The 14,953-nt window shown below is 49.5% G+C and overlaps 1 long non-coding RNA gene across 1 annotated transcript; it reads left to right on the top strand.

The window, feature by feature from the left end:
- The first annotated feature begins 7,208 nt into the window (after positions 1 to 7,208).
- On the top strand, positions 7,209 to 14,232 carry LOC120686369. The gene is made up of 5 exons (XR_005680160.1): positions 7,209 to 7,444; positions 8,217 to 13,321; positions 13,399 to 13,504; positions 13,590 to 13,754; positions 13,858 to 14,232. It is a non-coding gene; the product is annotated as an uncharacterized LOC120686369 (long non-coding RNA).
- The last annotated feature ends 721 nt before the right edge of the window (positions 14,233 to 14,953 follow it).

Here is a 14,953-nt window from a genome sequence, read left to right as displayed (position 1 = left end):
CGGGGTAGCGATCACTTCTGGCGATGACTAGGATCACCCTGCAGCGGAGAGTGCCATGATGCTCGTACTCCCTGCTGTAGTACCTTGGGCGTTCTGTGACGCCAAGGCTTTCCAGGGCGTTGATCAAGAGGCTGGGGAAACCAGGTGCAACTTGGCAGTTGCCCTGGGTCCATCCTTCCTCAGCCATCTGAAAACAAAGATAGGGTAAAGAACTTGCACAAATATTACTCTTGCATTCGGGCTTGGAGAGCGGCTAGGGAATTCTCGGCACATGTGGCTCTTGCCTGTTGTTCTTCCAGTTCTACCTCACGCTCTTGCATTTGGATTTGGAGAGCGGCTAGGAAATACTCAGCGTGTACGGCTCTTGTCCATTGTTCTTCCAGCTCTTGGGTTGCCTTCTCTGCTCTGTGGACTTGTTGCTTCAGTTGTGCCGCTTGTTCGCGGTAGAGCTCATCCAGGCTGGTGAGATAGATAGATAGGTGAGAGACTGTATCTTCTAGGTCTTCTTCTTCTCTTCCAAGTCTTCTCATCCGGGCAATCCATGTGCGTCCTCTTCCTTCAGTCGGCGGGAAAAATCCCATAGGAGTCCGCTGGAGGTGATGCCTGTAGATCATGCGTAGACGTCGAAGGGCTTTACGGGCGGCTTTTCGATAGGTGTCTGGGAAGCGAAAACCAATGGTGGAGATGAACCAAGGGTCCACATCTGGGTAGCGGGTGCTCCTTGCCACGAAGATCATCAGGTCGCACCGAAGAGTGCCCTTGGAGTCGTACTCCCGGTAGAGAAAATCTGGTGGGTCCACAACTCCGATGCGTTCCAGACTGAGTATCAACAACTTAGGAAGGCCGGGCTCTGCGTGACAGATTCTGCCGATCCATCCATTGTCAGCCATCTGGAACAGGGCAAGAACCAATGGTGAGTGTTTGTGTGAAGAAAGGGTTAAGGAAGGAATAATCCTAGTGTGAGAGGGCCTACAAGAGGGTTTCGCTCCTAGGGTAAAGTCCTACGGCTCTGATACCACCTGAAGCGTCCCCTCATAAGAGAGAACTTAAATGTGATACAAACATCAGTCCCAGGAGGCTGATGCCACATTTATTACATCAGATGGTCCATTACCGTACAAACCTCCGAGGAGGACACTCGATACAGACGATAATAATAAGTAACCAAGTTACGACATAACACCAGAGCGCGACCCACATGGGATCCAGCTCGGGCTCAGAGTACTGCGTCAGCGAAAACATCTTGAACAGGGCCGGTTCCACAGGCAAGGTTGGGTGTAGAACGATAACCCTACTCGGCATCGTCTGGTACGAAGTCTGGGTCTTCTTCTGTAAAAAGTAAGAATGGGGTGAGTACAAACGTACTCAGCAAGTCCAACCATACCCACGGAGGGGGGTTATATCAGAATAACATGCTCAGGTAAAACAAGGATAAGGTTACGGTTTAATTTGCGGAAAGCTAAATTTTATGCAGGGGTTCGTTTAGCCAAAAATATTTCAGAAACCAGTTTTTATATTGAGTAACACGGAGTTCAAGTTTTAAACTGCTACCGGACTCCCCGTCCGTCGTAGCACACGGCACAACTGCCGGACACAATTCCAAAACAACTCACGTTAACCCATCCCCAAAGAAACACTAGTTATGTGACCACACCGTAACTCGCCCAATACCGTGAGCACAGCTATGCGAATAGCTTTTAACTCTGCCGAGGTGTGCAACTTTACCCACAAGCGGGTTACCACAACACGAGCACCGTAGTGTCGGTATAGATCCCGACATAGCCATTACCCACCTTAGCTAGACCTGATTCGCCATCACGGGATTTACCAAGGGGTCATCGACCTAACTCTGAGGTATAACCGGGGTATAAGTCACACTGAGTCTATCCCTTCTCCTTGGTCACCCGTTGCTCTCAGCCCTTCTGATGGCTATCACATCAACTAGTGGGGTTTATGCTAAGCCGTTGCCCATTCAATGGTCGAGTGGTTTGCACGATAGTAGAGTTAGGTGAGATGACACACTAACTCGGTCCTTAGTTGTGACAAGATGGATATCTCTCTTCCTTGCCCTGCCACACAGGCACGAGCACACTAAATGGCAAATCTCGCAGAAATGCCATCCATCCCGTCTAATCTCACTTTTCAAAACAAACACCACTTTTATCCCTTTCCACATACTCACGCATTTTCTTTCATAAAACAAATAACATTATGTGTAGAGTCCTAAGCGTTCTAGTAGCGATTAACGTCCAAGCAAAATCAGACATTAATCTAGGTGGTCAAGGAATGGTTATAACAAATCAAGGGGTGGCTATCCAACCATATTTTCATGCAGGCAAAACATATGCAATTTTATAAAGCAGGCCAATAGGTTATGTTTATAAAAACTAGGACCGAAACATGCATCAAAGAGCGGGATTGAACTTGCCGTCTTCGAAGCCTTCGGGGAAGTCCTGGTCGAAGCACTATCCTTCGGGCTCAGGGTCGCGGATCTGGTCCTCCTTCACGGGCTCACAGTACTGCTCGTCAACGGGCTCTCCTTCGTTCACACCGTGGTCTACGATACGCACAAACAAACACACAATCAGGAAAAAGAAATAAAAGATTTATCGTTGAGCTCGAATCGGAAGTAAATAAGATATGGAGTTCGGAGTAATATTTTTGGGTGGTTTCCTAATGGCATGGCCGAAACTAGGTTAAGAAAGGCGTGGTAGAGTTTCGGGCCGATCAGAGTTCGTTTGGTGCATGAAATGATAGGTTGTTTGAGGTTTTAGGGGTTAAGTAAGGGTCCAGGGACTTGTTTGCAATTAGTTTTGGGAAGGAAAGGACTAGATTGTAATTTCCAGAAATGTCTGGGGTATACTAGAAAGGGCAGAGGCTTATTTTTAAGTGTTTTCATAAGGTGGGAGGGTCTGTTTTGTAATATAGTAAGAGAGGGGGTCTCTTTTGCAAAATAGCTAGAAAGGTGGAAGGACTGTTAAGGAATTAGAGAGAAGGACGGGGGTCTGAAGGCAAAACTGCCTTTCTTTCCCCTTTCCTCGCGCCGGGAAACAGGGGAGGCGGCCATGGGTCGGCGGCGGCGCTCGGCCGGCGGCCCTGGGCCTCGGGGACGGTCGGGGTGAGGGGGAATAGGGTCTAGGCGATGCGGGGGTCCGATCCCCGGCCGCAGCTCGGCCCGAGGCGGCCTGAGATGGCCTGGCCACAGCGGCCGGCGGCGGCCGGCGACGGTGGCCCTGGACCGGTGTTCCAGAGGGGCGGCGGCGGTCAAGGAGAGGGGGAGGGGCACCAGGGAGCCTCGAGAGTGCCATCCCCTACCTCAATTTGGGCCGAGGGGTAGTGGAGAGGGGAGCTCCGCGGTGGCTGGCGGCGGCAATGGCGAGCGGCGGCGCTACAAGCTAGAAGAGGAGGGCTGGGGTGGCGGACGTGGCAGTGGGGTGGAGGAGCGGCGCTGGGGGCCCTTTTAAAGGCGAGCCAAGGCGGTGGAGGCTCGGCGGGACGCGGGCGGAGGCCGGCGGGCGGTGCGGCCGAGTAAATGGCGTCGCGACGCGGAGGCGCTAACGGCGAGGCGGGATGGGACGCGTCGGGCAAGCTGCGAGCGGCGCAGGTGGTGCTGTGCGGGCGTCAACGGTGTGCGGACGGTGCGGACGGCGACGCGACGCCTCGGGCAGGCGGCGCTGTGCGGGCGTCAACGGCGGCCAGTGGGCGGTGAGCGCGCGCGCGGGCACCGCGGCGTGAGCACGGCTGCACGGGCGTGCGGGTGGAGTACGGGGGGTGCAGGGCGAGCGGGACCGGCGGCGTGGTGCGGCCGGCACGGGCGCGTGCGAGCGCGGCCAGGCGGCCGTGGCGTGGCGTGGGCGTGCGCACGGCTCGGGTCGTCGCGGCGCGGCGCGTGCGCACGCGTGGGCGTGCGAGGCGGGTCGGGGTGCACTTCCAGGAGAGCGCGCGGGGCAGGTGGTGGCCGAGCGGTGCTCGGGGCCGGCGGTCGCGAGCAGAGCAGGGGGAGGAGCCGGGTCGGGCGGCGCTCGGGAGCAGAGAGAGAGGAGGGGAGGGCCGAGCGCGCGGGGAAAGAGAGAGGAGAGGAAAAAGAAGAAAAAGAAGAAAAGAAGAAAAATGAGAAAAGAAAAAGAAAAGAAGGGGAGTGAGAGAAGGGAAAGAAGAGAGAGGGAGAGAGATTCGCGCCGAAAACACGGCGCTCGGTCGGCCACGCGCGGCGCCGGGCACGCGTGCACGGTTGGGCGCGACGCGCGGGTCAGGGGTGAACAGGGGGGTGGATACGGATGTCGGGGTCGGGTCATTCGAGGATCGGGAGATCGGGCGGAAAAGTCTGGAGTGAACCGAGCTCAACGATGAAAGATTTTGAAAATTAGCGCGTGTTTTAATTTGGTGCATTTTGGGATGTTACAGCGGTGGCGGCGTTGGGAGCTCGGGGAGGAGGCTAGAGGTGGCGGTCAGCGTCGTGGTGGTGAGGAAGCGGCGTAGGGGCCTATTTATAGGCCGAGAGAGGCGGTGGAGCGGTGGTGGCCGGTGGGGAGGCCGGCGAGCGGTGCGGGGCGGCTTTAATGGTGCTCGGCGTCGCGGAGCGGAGCGGCGCGCGATTCGCGGCGGCGACGCGACGGCTCGGGCAGGGAGAACGTGCAGGGGAGAACGAGCACGTGGAGGGACCGGCTGCTCAGCTCGGCGTCGCGTTGCGCGGCTCGAGCGGCGAGGCGGGGCGCTGTGCTCTGCAGTGCGGCGGCGCGAGCGGCGAGGCGGCCACAGGAAGGCAGTGCTGAGCGGCGAGGCGGCCACAGGAAGGCGGTGCTGAGAGGCTCGGGGTCGCGTGGAACACGTGCTGCGCACAGGGCGAGCGCGCGGCGCGCGGGCAGGCGGGTCGGCAGCAGCGAGCGGCGCGGCCGCATGTTGCGCGTGCGCACGTGTGGGCGGGTGCGCGTCGAGGTGACGGCCAGGCGAGCAGAGGCGCGCGCACGCGCGTGTGGACGGGAGCGGGGGGTCCGGTGGAGGGGCCGAGCGGTGCTCGAGAGCGCGCGGCAGAGAGGAGAAGGAGGAGGGAGAGAGAAGGAAGGAGGAAAAAAGAAAAAGGAAAGGAAAAAGGAAATGGAAAAGAGAGAGAGATTCGCGGCGGCGACCGCGGCCGGACGCGCACGCGCGCCGGTCGGGCGCGACGCGCGGGACAAGGGCGAACAGGGAGACGGGACAACGATGGATTCAGATGTCGGGATCGGTTTTTCGGGAGACCGGGAGATCGGGCGGAAAAGATGATTTGAGCTCAACGATGAAAATAATTTTGAAAAATTTTAACGCATGAGTTATCTTGGTGAATTTTTGGGATGTTACAAAAAGGCTCAAATCCTTGCAAGTACCTTTGGCGGCCAACTTGGAACTCTTCCTTTCACCTACTTAGGTTTACCTCTTGGCACCACTAAACCTAAAGTTGACAACTATATGCCTCTCATGGATAGATGAAAAAAGACTCACCTCAACATCCTCTTTCCTTACACAAGCAGGTAGGCTCCAGCTAGTCAACTCTGCCCTTTCCTCTCTCCCAACCTATGCAATGTGCAGCCTAAAAGTACCAGTTGCAGTCTTGAACTTTATAGACAGAGCTAGGAAGCATTGTCTTTGGAGAGGATCTGATGTTAATGCAAATGGGAAATCTCTGGTGGCCTGGCCAAAAGCTACTAAACCCAAGAATAAGGGTGGTCTAGGAATTATTGATCTCAGATCTCAAAATGATGCTCTCTTGCTCAAGCACCTTGACAAATTCTACAACAAGAAAGACATTCCTAGGGTGAATACGATCTGGCACTCATATTACTCTCAGGGTCAAGTACCTCATGCTACTGGTGATAGAGGATCCTTTTGGTGGAGAGATCTACTACACCTCTGTGACAAGTACAGAGGAGTAGCAGCTTGCATAGTGGGAGATGGCAAAACTGTTTTATTCTGGCTTGATGTTTGGAATGACAATTTGCTACAAGAAAAATTCCCAAGATTGTTCACCTTTGCCAAAAACCAAAAAATCTCTGTAGCTGCCTTTTTGGAACCATCAGATCTAGCAGAACATTTCCACCTGCCCCTTTCAGACCAAGCATTTCATGAATTTCAGGAATTACAAGAACTAGTGCAGGGCATTCAACTGAATGATGAAGGAAAAGACCAGTGGCATTATATTTGGGGATCACAAAAATATAGATCCAAAAGCTTTTACAGTCATCTTTACAGAAACTTCCAACCACCAAGAGTTTTTCCCTGGATCTGGGACTCAAGATGCTCCAATAAACTAAGGGTCTTCACTTGGCTTCTACTAATGAACAGGCTAAATACAAGGAATATTCTGAAGAGGAAGAAGTTTAAGATTGAAGGAAACAACTATGATTGTGTCTTATGCAATTCACACAATGAAGAAACTGCTATGCATCTCTTCTTCACATGCCCCTTTGCAAAAAGCTGTTGGCAGCTGATTGGCCTTGAATGGCATCTCGGAGTCCCCTTCTTTCAGATGATAGAGTCTGCAAAGCAGAGTTACAACAACAATTTTTTCATGGAAATTTTCATAATTGCAGCATGGCAGATTTGGAAACAGAGAAACGACCTTATCTTTGAAAATCGCCCTGCAAGTCTCAACAGTTGGAGAAGAAGTTTCAAGGATGAATGTACAAACCAAGCAGTTAGATTCAAAGTTTCCCAAAAAAACATCTTTTTAACTTGGGTCAATAGTTCTCTTTAGTTTTTTCAGCCTCCACCTGTTCTCTGGAGCTCCTCTGTTGTACAGTCTTTCTGCTCTTTCTCTCTTTAGCTTAGATGGGCTTTAAACTTCTTCTGTAAGTATTTCTTCTTTGTGTTTTGAGCTTAATAAAGTTTTATTTTCACAGCGGGGGCTTCCCTCGCTGTGTACAGTTAAAAAAAAGAGTGAAGAAGTGACGCTCAACCAATACTCACAGGAAAGGAAAGATGCCTCACGAGACATCGCCACTTCTGACATATTTCTTCAGCTTGTTTGGTCTTTCAACGGTTTCAGATTATTCAGTTCATTACTGTTAGATTTTTTACCTCGAAAGGATGGAACAAGCTAACCGAATCCAATGTCGCCATCTTGTCAAATTTTGGCCAAACACTTTGCTACTGTGGTTTCAATCCAACGAGATTCGATCACTTGGTTTCCCACTTCCTTCTCAAGTAGTAAAGCCGAAAGGCCCAAAAGGCCAAAACCCAAAACCCAACGGGACAGCAGCCTCCCAAACCCCTACCGCCGCCGGAGACAGTCGCGCGAACTCCGAGGCGGCCGGCATCGGGCCTCTCGCGCGGGCGGCGGACCATTCCCGCGGTCCGGAGGCTTGATTCGCGCCTCGCATGCGGTGGCGGCTCCGTCTTCGGCCTGCCGGAGTGGGCTGCGGCGGTTGGCGCAATGCGAGCTACCGCTGCAGGTGCGACTCGGTGAGCTGCGGTAATCTCGCGCCCTATACTTCTGTATTGAGACGCTGCAAATTGCGATCCATTTTGATCTAGAACAAGCGTGCGGATGGGGGAAGAGGTCGATTTGGGATTTATACTTTGATGTGGGTTGGTGATGCCGTTTGGGGAAGGGCTTGCGAGTTGCCAACCGTGCCATCTGCACCTGCTTGGTCCTCGGCTCTTTTGCTGGTTGATTGAGGCTATGAGTAGTTCGATGCATTCTGCCATTCTGGGTTTCTGGATAGGAATTTAGGGAAGAGTCATTTGATCTAGGTCCTGGATACTAGTTCTGAATGTTACTCTTCAAATTAATTTGTACTTCTAATGTTCATGGACTTTCTCAAGTATGTCTGAACTGATATGGACTTCTTTGTTATATAGGCACCGCCTTTTTTCCCCCCTCTTCTCTTGTTATTGTACCATACCATAAACTCACTGCCTTTTTTTTCTCTCTCTTCTCATGTTATTGTACCATGAACTTAATTTTTAGAGGCAAGCAAGTACCAGTTCGACAAAAGGTATATGTTTAAAGGAAAAGTTTACATTGAACTCAATTATGCACAATCTACATTCAATTTACACATAGGCCCCTTTCTGTTCAGTACAGAACTCCAGGCCAAACTGATTGAAATGAAAAATGATGTTAATTGTTAACTGCCTAGAAACAAAACAAATGCTACATATATACTCTCTCTCATAACCTTACATTGCTGCAGTGCCTATATACTGAAAATGATCTGAAGCAACACTCAAAACTTTTTTAGGTCGCTTCCTTTATCTTCTCTGGAAATTGAAGACTTTGATGGAGAAGGCAAAGACGAAAGCAAAGAGAACTGTGAATCCAACAACAGCGGTAGCTACATAACCCAATTGATCATGATGGAATCCAAAGAATCTGCTGACAAAATCTTTCACTGTTTCCCCATCATCTTTCAGCGTAACATTTGTGATATCTCCAAACTGTGAGGCCACAAGTCCATATAGTGTCCAAGCCACTGGACATGCCCATGAGTACCATCTCCACCATATTGGTATCCTCTGCAACCCAGCAGCGTATGCTTCAGCATCAACAATATAGAGAAAATTGAGCTGTTGCAATGTAGTACAAGGAGTTACAATTGGAAACTTACTGGTCGAGGGATAAGGAAGCCGGCAAAGATATTCCATATAGCGTAGAATGCAGTTGAGACTATGGCAGCAATGTCGCTGTTTGGTGTCATGGCGACCGCCATCATGCCGTAGAACGTGAAGTACATGAAGGTGAAGAACATGAAGAACATATACCAGAAGAACTTCTCAACTGTCCAGTCAAAGCCAATCAAGCTGTAGACAATGAGACCATACACGGCTGTCTGAAGGAAGATATGTGGGATCTCAATAAGAACCTGTTGAAAGGTTAAACAGTTAGAACCTAAAGTTATAATTCAGCACTAGATTCAAGGAAGAACAATGCAATTATTACGTTTTATTTAAATCTTCAGTTACGATCAATTACCTGTGCAAAAGCATAGGGTAGAGCAGAGTACATGCCAGCTGCCTTTTCTCGGTAGAAAACTGTTCGCTCAACATCCACAATCGGTTGCACAGTTTGACCATTCTGAATTCCAATGAAAAGAACTGCTGCATACATGGATCCCAAAGAATTGAACAGGTCCTGCTTTGTGCCACTGAAAGTAAGAACAAAAGTACAGTAAGTTTCTTTGTCACAGTATGCCAACATAGATCAGGTCATTCACGTCTCAGTTGGAGTTGTAAGCAAGGGCACTCACATTTTCTTGCCTAAGTTTAAGAAGATGGTTCCGAAGATGAGAGCTATAACTGTTGTGAAGAAGATTCTAGTTGCGGTGTATGATGGATTTCTCCAGTAAGACTTGTGCTGCTTCCACAGGCAAGCCATGCTTTGTGTGAGGAAGGACTGCGAGTACTGGGTTGGGAAGTACAAGTCCTTGGATCCAGGTGGAGGTGTGCTTAGTTCACTGATTAAAGCTTTGTTCCTCCTGCAATGGTGCATCCTAATCAGTGACTTGAAACACATCATAGATAAAGGACAAACACCATTCTGAGGTTGATGTCACTGAACATACCGGTATAGGTCAGAGTTTCTGTATACTTCGGCAAAATTTATCCCAAGGATATCCTCTTGAGCTAAGGTGGTCACTTCCAACATCCATGTTGCAGGGTTGTAACCATCCTTGATTTTCTTCACTCCTTGTATTCCCTACATTTGACACACCAAGCAAAGGTTATCATGTGTCATAAGTTAGAAGTTGAATATTTTGTTCAGTGAGTAAAGCTCACCTCAAAGTATTCAATCAGATGGCACGAGTTGCGTCCCAAGGGGCCGACATATATTTCTTCCCCTCCCCGTTTCATCAGGAATAGCTGCGGAAGTTCAAGAATGATATATGAGCATTGCTTCCAGAGTTCAAGATTACCATGGAAAGCTCCCAGTTTCATAATTATCACAACTTACCTCATCAAAAGCTTCAAAAATATCAATGCTGGGCTGGTGGATTGTGCAGACAACTGTCCTTCCTGTGTCCACAGTATTCCGGACTGTCCTCATCACAATTGCAGCAGCCCTGGCATCTAGTCCTGAAGTTGGTTCATCCATGAATATGATGGATGGGTTGGCAACGAGTTCAACAGCAATAGTGAGCCTCTTTCGCTGTTCAGTGGATAAACCATTTACTCCTGGCAGTCCCACCAATGCTCCCCTCAAAGGTGTCAATTCCACTAGTTCCATGACTTCTTCCACAAACATCTGAATCCATGAATTGATCCAATTAGCCAAGAATTCTAGTAATAGTTTGCAATGCAAAATGGTAATGAATTGCTTTTGAGCTAGCAAATTGAAGGGTTCTTTTTCACCTACCTTTCTTGCTTCTGAGTCTACTTCTGGCGGCAACCGAAGCCATGCTGAGTACAGGAGGGATTCGTAGACAGTGACATGTGGAGAGTGGATATCATTTTGCTCACAGTAGCCAGCAATCCGAGCGAAGGTCTCTTGCTTCTTTGGGTATCCAGAGATGGAAATGGCTCCCTCAATGTAACCGCCAGTTTTCCTTCCTGCCAGTACATCCATCAGGGTAGTCTTACCCGCTCCACTGACTCCCATCAGTGCCGTCAGGACTCCTGGTCTGAAGGCTCCGCTTACACCCTTCAGCAGCAGTAACCTGTCTTCAGTAATACCTTTGTCTTTCATTTCCTGTCAAGAAGTCATAGAATTAATACTTATTATTTAGTATTACCAGTTTCTGTGCTAAATATAAGGCATGTTTTCTGATTTGTGCTTACCTGAGGCATGTCCACAGAGTATTTGATATTGTCAAAGGTGATTGACAATGGTGTAAATGGAAGTACCATTCCTCTCTTCCTGGTGCCAGCTCCAACGATTTCTCTTCTTCCTGCATTTGTTGGACTTGTTATAAGAATGCAGCAATGTCATGTTCGATTTATCAGGTGGTGCACACGAATATCCTTTGGACTAACCATCAGGAGAAATCTGGGAATCTGTTCCAAGCTGCAGCAGCTCGATATTTTCACCAGTGCGGTTTACATGCTTCTCCTGCAGTTCCTCTTCAGAAACAACAGTTTGACCTTTTCCAAGTGCTGTGGTTTTGAGAACGGCGTCAGTGCCAAGCATGAGATGCTTTGAGTTCTATGAATTAATCTATTTTGGAGCTGAGAAGGTACTCACGGCCAAGCCAGTTGAGGAACAAAACGAAGAGTATGTTGAAGAGCATGATGTACCCAAGCAATGCACCGGCACCAATCCAATACCAGTTTGGGTCGACAAAGATGCCACGTGCCTTCAGAATTTGGACACCAAGTGTCTCGTTACTTCTTGTTGGATCAACAATCTGCATAAAGTTTGACATTGTTTGTCATCTATCTATCTGAACTACACAATGATCACGCCTAGATTGCTTCAGAGAAGATGCATTACCATCTGCCAGCTGTGGCCCAGGAACTCATTATTAGCTATGGCATTCTGTGCATACATCAGAGGGGAGGACCAGTAGCCCCAAATCCACCATTTCTTGATGTTATCTGTAGATAGAGAGCGAAAACTCAGTTCCATGCTCTGGATAATGTCTAAACATTGTCTGAATGGAGACTTGACATACCTCTTGCTATCAAAAAGCCACCAAGGATCAGAAGAACAAGCTGAGCAAATGACCCAAAGGTGTCTGCGACAACCATTTCTCTTCCTAATGCAGCTAGAAGCCGGAAAAGACCAGACGCCATCTGGCTGATCAGTACAAGCAGCAGGTAATGGCGGAAGAACCTTTCGATATTTGGATCAAAGCCAATGACATAGTAAGTCATGCCAATCCACACAGCGCATTCCAAGAACGATATTGGGATCTTGAGCACCCATGTAGGCAATGCGTATGCCCAAGATGGATAGAAGAGCAGATCCCTCTGCTTATAGAATATCGGCAGCTTTGCAATGCTCATGGCAAGCTCAGCGAAACCATTAAACAAATGTGTGACTAGGCCAAGGAACATTGCCCCCAGAAATATCACTCCATCTTCTACACTGCGTCGATGCATTGTCGTGCGCAGGAAGACTGTCATTGCAATGGTTCCGAGGATTATGAGCTGGTACAAATATGGAACGTTCATCAGAAATTATTGTCTGAATTGAGAAGATTTCAGGAAGCAGGATACGTACTTGGACTACTTTGAAGATGTAAACAAACGAGTTCCTCTTCATCAACAGCCACTCCCTAGAGAAGCATGCCCTGAGAAGCTCCATCTTGCTGATACCATACTTGGACGTTGTGAGAGCTGCAGGATGGTTCCTGGTTCGATCGAATGGCACCTTGAGCTCCGATCCTAGCTTACGCCCAACATGGAATGCTTTGAATGCCTCTGCAAACTCATTAACTGAGATGTATCGGTATGGCTCATCTCTTTGACACCAATACTGATGCTGATCCTTCCTAGACGTAACCTGTGATACCACAAAAAGAAACACTGTGAGATTGGAGTTCCGAATCACAACTTGCAGCTAGCATGATTCTTTTGGAATACTCACTTCTTGCAAGAAGTCTGCAACACCTTTTCTCTCAGGACATTTGAAGCCCATGGCCTCAAAGAATTCGAGGACATGCTCACGAGGACCCTGGTATACAATTTGGCCTTCAGAGAGGAGAACAATGTCATCAAAGAGCTCATATGTTTCAGGTGCAGGCTGAAGCAATGCGATAAGTGCCGTTCCACCAAGGATGTGGACCGACTGCCGTAGAGAGTTAACAATCTGATATGTTGTGGAGCTGTCCAGACCAGTGGATATTTCATCCATGAATAGTGCCTTAGCTGGCCCAACAAGCATCTCACCTGTGGAAGTTAAACAAGTCAAGAAGTCAGATTTTACGGTCAGGTTCGAAGGGCTTGATGCACATATCATTCTATAACTTCAGGTTGCACATACCTGTTGTGACACGCTTCTTTTGTCCTCCTGAGACACCTCTAATCATAGAATCCCCAACCATTGTATCTGCACAGATCTCCAGACCCAGAATCTGCATAGCAATACAAGTACTGTTAGGGGGGCAGATCCATTTCTCCTGCTACTTTTCATGTAGTGTATTCTTACTCACTTTGAGGATATAATCTGTGACCACGCTCTCCTGGCCTTCCACAGAGATAGCCTGTTTGCGCAGAAGTGCACAATAACTTGAGTACCCCTTGTTACTTCCAATGTAAATACAGGGTTTAGTTCGAATTAAATGAATTATACCTTCATGTAAACATCGATATCAGGATCTGGCTTAATGTTGGCTTCTTTCTCCCTTCTTGAGAGTTCCGTGAGCATGTCTGTATAATACAAAACACTATAAGGTTCACTCTGCCAAAGGTACACAATTATCTTTGTTCGTTTTCAGTGTCCATGTTACGTACCATAACGTGTCCCAACTCCTTGGCATCTTGCAGAGAAGGCAAGTGTTTCCCGGACCGTCATTTCGCCGACGTGAACATCGTGCTGACCGATGTACGCAGATGTCCGCTGAGGGACAAATTCATCCATGTCGTGCCCATTGTAAGTCACCCTTCCTGACACCTGGAAATTTCCATTAGAAGTTCATCATCCATCTTGAACTCACAGCTAGTTTTATCTTTAACAGTCTTTTTGCCTGAAGTTCAGAGCAACTCAAACTCAAGATAATATGCAAGATGTGGTACATACCTTGAGAGATGAGTCAAGTTTCCCTGACAGAGATAGAAGTAGACTTGTTTTCCCTGACCCAGGAGGGCCAAGCAACAGAGACATCCTGAACAATTTCCACGCGGTGAGTACGGTCCAGCTAGAGAACAAAATTCAAACTCCACATATATTTAAAATTCTTTGGTTCCTTACCTGCCGGGCCTTATGATTCCACTGATGTCATGAAGGATGGAGATCGGCCTCTTCCCGCTCGAAACGATGCGCAGAGCACTCAGTGCATCCTGTGGTGGGATTTGGAGCAGCTCAACGGAGTGAGAAGCTGAAGAAACCTGAAAGTTGTACGGTTTCCACGGCTAGGATGAACTCGTGAAGCTACCACTGCGGTCTGCAGATGCGTACCATGACTTTGTTGGAGAAGAAGTTGGTGAACGTCGGGAGGCCCCTGTTGCCGACGTAAGCCTCCGCGTCGATGCTGAGGTGCTCAAACCGCACTTCTATTGTCGGATTGTCAATCCCAACTCTGCAAAAAACCAGCACAAATTGTGAATATGCGCTGCATAATGAGATGGTTTCTGATGCTTTCCCAGAACATTTTCCAAGTGATTCTGGAAGTTTTTTTTTCCTGAAGGGATCATGGATTCAGAAATGGTAGCTGAGTGAATCAGTGAGGCGTCGTCAGTGCTCACCGCTCCATGCGGTCGCGGAGCTTGAGGAGGAAGCGCTCGTTGTCCTCCTCGGCGGTGCGGATGAGGCGCTCGATGAGGTTCTTGCGCTCCCGCATGCCGAGCCCCTGGATGTCCACCTCCTCGACGCCACCGCCGCCGGTGCCGGCCGTGAGGATGATGCCCTTGCGCATGCGGTCGTAGGTGGGCAGCTTCTCGATGGCCGCCCACCGCAGCGCCACCTCGTCGTCCTCCTCCCGCGCCGACCGCCCGAACGCGTCGCTCCGGCCGGACGCCCGCCACGACGACGCCGTCCGCCGCATGCTCCCGCCGGCGACGCTCCCCATCCGCACCAAGTCCATGCCCGGCCCCTTCCTTCCTGTGCTCTACCGACCTCAACTCAACGATCGACCCAACTCCTCCTCCGTTCTTGTGCTGCCCCTTTCTTCTTCCTGCTTCGATCCTTTCTTCTTGTAGAGCTTGCGCTCCTCAGCTTGCTGTGACGATCTCGTGGAGAAGAAGAAGAGGAGGAAGAAGAAGAGCGAGTGGTGTGAGGAACGAGGAGACGGCGGCGAGGTATAAATACGTGCGAGTCTAATCCTGGTCCGGCGAGGTGCTACTGAATCTCCGGTGGCGGGCGCGGAGGCGACTTGATTCGCGG

Source organism: Panicum virgatum, chromosome 1K (genome assembly GCF_016808335.1).
Source record: "Panicum virgatum strain AP13 chromosome 1K, P.virgatum_v5, whole genome shotgun sequence".
NCBI classification, from domain to species: Eukaryota; Viridiplantae; Streptophyta; class Magnoliopsida; order Poales; family Poaceae; genus Panicum; species Panicum virgatum.
The sequence above is the reverse complement of the archived record's forward strand: the minus strand, read 5'-3'. Positions and strand labels throughout refer to the sequence as shown.